General features: G+C 52.0%; 1 long non-coding RNA gene across 1 annotated transcript; it reads left to right on the top strand.

Annotated features, from left to right (window-relative positions):
• The first annotated feature begins 4,214 nt into the window (after nt 1-4,214).
• Nucleotides 4,215-5,737, top strand: LOC139704590 (uncharacterized). The gene is made up of 2 exons (XR_011706466.1): nt 4,215-4,499; nt 5,247-5,737. It is a non-coding gene; the product is annotated as an uncharacterized lncRNA (long non-coding RNA).

Genomic DNA, 5,737 nt, shown 5'->3' with positions numbered 1-5,737 from the left:
TTGGGTAGATGTAGACGAGGAGTTCTAGAAAGGCAAACAGCACTGTCCACCAGGCAACCCTACCTTGGCAAATCACTACCTGGACCGTTATCCTTAAAGAAAGGGAAGACAGTGAGTCATCATGTCACCTGAGTGCCCCTTCCTAGCCAAGCCAAGGGAAAGAGGGCAGGCTTGGGACAGACGGCCTGGACAAACGAGGACACGACTTTCTCTGGTCAGGGCCCGTTGGTGTTATCTGTAGAAGGCCACCCTCCTGCCCGTATGCCAAGACTGTGTCTCCTGGGAACGCCGCTCACACAGGCAAACAGCAAGGAGATGCTGGTGATGTCACCATGTCTGCAGCCCGACCTACAAACGCCTCTCTGGGGTGACTGGGGCGAGCTGAGGGCGCTGTGGAAAGGACACACGTCGCTCCTCCAGCTGGCCGCCACTAGACAAAGTGCAGCAAGGGACAGAGGTGCTGTCTGTTCAGCTGTCAGCTCTGGACCCTCCCAATAAAGCCCTCCGCCCCCTCGGCCATCTCTGGGCAGCTCTTTGGTCTTTGAGCAGCCTACCCCACTCCCTGGCACATCGGGGCTGTGGGACAGACAGCTCAGCAGACTCTTTAGTTAGTCTTTGCACAGGTTGATTTGATTCATTCTATTTTACTACTCTTTAAAAAATAAAAATCATTCTTAACTCATGGCTCTCTTAACAAAAATAGGCCGAAGGTCATGGTTTGCCAACATCTGATTTATACATTATGCTGCTAATGGCATCTCAATTTTCCCTGTTATTGTTTTCCTGACTGTGAAGTTCTATGAAAGCAGGCTCCATGTCCACTTTTTATTTTTTTTAAACAACTGACTTCTCAACATTTAAAATAGTGCTGGGCACATAGTAGAAGCTTAATAAATATTCCCTAGGGGAGGGCTGGGGCTATAGTTCAGTGGTAGAGTGCTTGCCTAGCATGCGTGAGGCCCTGGGTTCAATCCTCAGCACCGTATAAATATAAACCAATAAAGGTATAAAAATACAATAATATTTTTTTCAAAAATATATTCCCTGGATGAATGAGTATAAAAATACTATTTCAGAGCATGTCAGGACTCAGTGCCTAGCTCTGACCTGGATTTTCTGTCCTACCTAGGGGACACAGCTGTCCCCATACTAACCAGTGCAGGAATGGACAGGACTGTAGCTGGTCCCACAAATCAGGAAAAGGAAACTCCCTCTGGCTGCCAGAGCCCAGCACCCAGGACCACTGTGAATGGGTAGGGCTGGTTTCAGCCTGCACCTGCCCCTCTGGAGGGCTTCCTAGGGTGGGACCCATCCTGGGCAGGTGCGTGCATAGCTCCAGGGCAGAGTTCCAGGTGAGAGTTCTAAGGCCTCCCCTATGTTTACTGTGGCCACACCTCGATGGGAAAATCCTCTGCGGGCCCTTACCTAGATAGCTCTCACTCGCTTCTTCCACCAATTCCTAATGCCTTCTCTTTCTAGTTCTCTTCCACGCAAGGACTACAATTTGCATACATTAAACCAAAATTCTCACTTTGTGCTTAAAGGTACAGCTAAGCATAGGAGAATATGCATGATTTATAGTTGCCGAGGGGCTTCTGTCCTGGGTGCTTACTATACCTCAAGAAAGACAGTGAGAAACTAGGAAAGGGGCAAGTCTAGGTTGTCAAGGAAGCAGGGAGGCTGCCATAAAGATTCAGAGCCAGGTATAGCTGCTTCCTCCACCTGGACTGATAAAGACTACAGAGAGGCAACATCTGTTCAGTCACGAACGCCGTGGCTCAGGGGGTCGTGAGCTCCACCACCCAATCCTGAACCAGAACTAGCAGTGCTTAAAGCTAGAGGGGGTCATGGTGAGGATTATAAAGAAAGTCCTCTTTACGTGGTGGGTGGCCAACCCCTGGAACTCATGACCCCAAGCAGGGGCCAGACTGAAAACACCAAGTCATGCAGGTGTGGCTGTAGACAGAATCCGAATGACTCAACAAGCAACTAAGGATGCCTGGGGATTGGGGATGAGCCCTCTGAGGCCACTGATGAGGGGCTGCCTGGGGTCCTCAATGCTTTCCTTCCTGCCCACGCCAGGGACGGGGTTCTGAGCAGGGGAGGACAAGGAGCTGGGGCTGTTCCCTTGCCCTCTGGACAGTCTGAGAGATGGCCTTTATTTGGGGTGGGGGTCCTCGTGGATGAAGACTGACTTTCCCAAGTCAGCTATAATCTATTGTTGGGAATTTGAGGGTCACTAAAACAGTAAACTGATGTTTATAGGAATTTGACACAAATGCCTTCTCTACTCACTGGGACCTCACGGTTGACATGATGACAGCTAACATTTATTAATTGTGATTGTGTACTATGCCCTTACTTATTTGTCAAAATAACCCTGTCAGGTAGGTACTATTATCCCACCACCCCATTTGACAGACAGGGAAACTGAGGCATATAGAAATCACTTTCTCAAGGTCCCACAGCTAATAAATGATCCAAGATTCAGTGTCGACCCACAGACTCCGGGGTACATAATTTCCCATAGGGTGGGGTTAAAACCATCCCTGCCTTCTGCTGAGGACACACCACTCCCTTCCAGCCCAGTGTGGCTATAAAGGAATCATGGCCTCAGCCATTTTTTTTTTCCAGAGAAGCCAGGAGAATCAAGACAGGGTAGAGAGAATAAATCTAGCTAAATCCAGCCTGAGGTCACCATAGTCCTGACATCTGCTCTACCCATAGCACCCACCTGTGACACATCTTATAGACACAAAGCTGTTGTCCACACCTGTGGAAGACGTGAGTTACTGGGCATGGGCTCTGGGCAAGGCCAGAGATTGGCTGGGCCTACACACAGGGCAAAGGCCCTCCTGGGGCTAAGGGTGGGGTGCCTCTGTGTCTGGGTTTTGTCCTTGAGGGAAACAGGCTTCATCCCCATCCAAGTGATCTCTCCAGGCCATTCCAGGATTCTATGATCGGCATCTCACAAAGCTTCAAAAACTCTAAGGTGGAGAGAGATGTTGGATAGGTGGGGAGATGGGCTCAGAGTGTACCGGGAGCTGGCACCAAACCAGAACGTAAGGCAACCCCTTTAAGTTGTGTGCAGGAAACTGGACGGTGCGTAGAGCCTGTGGCATGGAGTGCAGCCTCCATCCGGGTCACTTTGCAGGGTGGGCAGGGTGGGCAGGGTGTGCATTGGCCTCAAGCCCTTGGGGAGAACTAAGGCTTCTGCTAGTTTGCACAAAGGTGCTGTTCGCTAAGGTGAGCACCAATGGGGTTATTTCTGTCCAGAGGAGAGGACTTTTCCTATTCTCAAGTCCCTCGGTGTCCCAGGGGGAGGAGGCAGGGGCTCAGGCCACACTCCCACCCCATCCAATTGCTCTGTCCATCTTTTACTACTGATCAAGGGCATGTGGAATTTGGGGGACTCGAGAATTCCTGAACTCTTCCATGGCTCCTCCACCCCACACTCCTATGGGGTTCTTTGAGCACACACAGAGGACCAAGACAGGTGTCACAGACCCTGACATGCCATTTTGGGAAGTCCATGCTGCCTGGCACAACTGAGGCTTAGAATTCCAGAGTCCAGAGGTTCCCCTACCCCTCATCCTCCCTGCCAGGGTTCTTAAGAGAAAGGGAGGAAGGGAGGAAGGGAGAAAGGCCAGGCTTCAGCAGGACCCGCCTTCAGCTTCCTGGTGCTGTCCCCAGAGCTGGAGAACACCAGCCAGGTAAGCCAGATGCACCAGCCCGAGAACAGGCCGTGCGAGAGGAGGCCACAGTTGGGCACAGGAATCTTTATCATGCTGACCCAGACCCTGGATGCTGCCCAGGCTGATTAGCAGCAGTTCCCTGGAGGGAAGCCAGCAGAGGCAGGGGTGTGCTTTTCGTCCCCTCCAGAAACACAGTCTCATTTAATCCTCAGAGTTTCCCTGTTTACAGATGAGAAAACTGAAATACATTTCAAACAAGGATTAGAATTTGTCAAGGTCACACAGCTCCTAAGTAGTGAGCTGGGCTTTGGAGCTTGTGGTCTGTGCCCAGGTTCCCCTTGGGGACTGATGGCAGCTCAGAGACAGTCCATCCTCAGGATCAGCCCTACCTGCAAGGAGCTGCCCAGGACGAGGCTGACAACCCACCCAACTCAGCTGTCCGGGTACAGAGAGGGGGTGGCAGGGGCTGTTGGGGAGTGGATAAAATCCGCCCCTCGCCTCAATTCAGGCCAACCTGGCTTCAGAACTCTGGTGGGACAGAGGACTGGGCTTTTGTCACAAATGCATCCATTCAGCCTCTCGCCGCCCAGTCCTGCTGCCCTCCCTCTCTTACAACTGCTGGACCTCATAGATCTCCCTCTTCAAGTTGGCTCTTGGGCAATCTTCCGAAAACATCTGCAGGCCCCACCTCTCCAGCAGCCCAGGACTGAGCTCAGGAGCACCCCCAGGCCAGAGAGACAGAAAGGGGAAGCCATATCACCTGCCTCACCTGCTCCAGGATCAGCCTGGACAGCCAGCCGCACGGTGGGTCTGTCTGGGGGAAACTCAAACCGCAGAGGGAAGAGCGGCCTCCTCTCTATTGCTCTGAAGCCAGGGCCCTAGCACCTGCTTCCCGTCTTCCCTGCTTAGCTTCTATGACTGTAGACTCCTTATAACCATGAGGAATAGCGCCTAGGTCTACTGTGAATACATTAAGGAAGTATTAGACATGTCAAATGCCAAGTCAAATCAGGATCCATGATAACTCTGGGTTTCTAAAGGGGAACCCTGCTGTAGATGACATGCCAGGAGAGAGTCCCACCGCCTCCTCCGCCCAGCACGGCCACCCACATCCTCCAGATCAGTTTCTATGGCTCTGATCTCTTATGGGCTGGAGGTGGGTACGTAAAATTGTCCTCAAGTCTAGACTGTAGACCCATTCTAAGGCATCACCTGAAGGCTTTCAAACCTCATCCTAAAAGAGAGCTAGCTGGGGGTGGGAGTGGGCATGGGTGTGTGTGCATCTGTGTGTACTTTGTGTGTGTGCGTGTGTGTGTGTGCGCGCGGGCGCGACCTTCTCCGTGGTGGTTTACAGGAGAATAGTAGCCTGTGCCCATCTTATATTCTTTCACTTATTTGTGTTTATGGTGCTGGGGGCACACCCAGGGCCTTGTGGGTGCTAGATAAGCCCTCTATCCCCCTGGACCTGTGCACATCTTTTAAAATTTAGAGGGCTCCCAGCATGGATGGTAGAAAGACTGGGACCATATTTTCTTTGTATTCCATGTGAAGGGAAAGAAGGAGGCGAAGGTCGCTGTGGAGAGATGGGGGCTGAGAAGTCCAGCCCACCTCCTGGCTCCAAGGAGTCCAGGCCCAGCCCTGGAGACAGCCCTTTATCAGCTGCCATCCCAGTTTCCTGTTTTCCAGTGGCCTGTGGACCTGGGCTGAAGGGACATCTGCTTCTGTTTATTCTTCCCCGTCTGCTACCCCACCCCCTGGAAGGCTGGTGCTGCTGCTCCTTGGCAGGTGAAGACCCAGGAGGAGGGAGAGGACAGGCCAGAGACGTGGGACCCTGGGAGTGAGGCTAGTCCCCAAAAGTCCCAGGCTCCAGGGACTCTGAATTCAAAGTGGTGAAGGGGAAAAGGAGTCAAGGGCAGAAGACTCTCTTAAGAATGAAAGCAGGAAACTGGTGGGTTCCTGGGGCAACCTTCGCTGGTAGGAGAAACATAATTGCTTTTAAATTTCAGGTTACACCTGGGCTAATAAAAACAACTGGAAATTCC

Source organism: Marmota flaviventris, chromosome 1 (genome assembly GCF_047511675.1).
Source record: "Marmota flaviventris isolate mMarFla1 chromosome 1, mMarFla1.hap1, whole genome shotgun sequence".
NCBI classification, from domain to species: domain Eukaryota; kingdom Metazoa; phylum Chordata; class Mammalia; order Rodentia; family Sciuridae; genus Marmota; species Marmota flaviventris.
The sequence above is the reverse complement of the archived record's forward strand: the minus strand, read 5'-3'. Positions and strand labels throughout refer to the sequence as shown.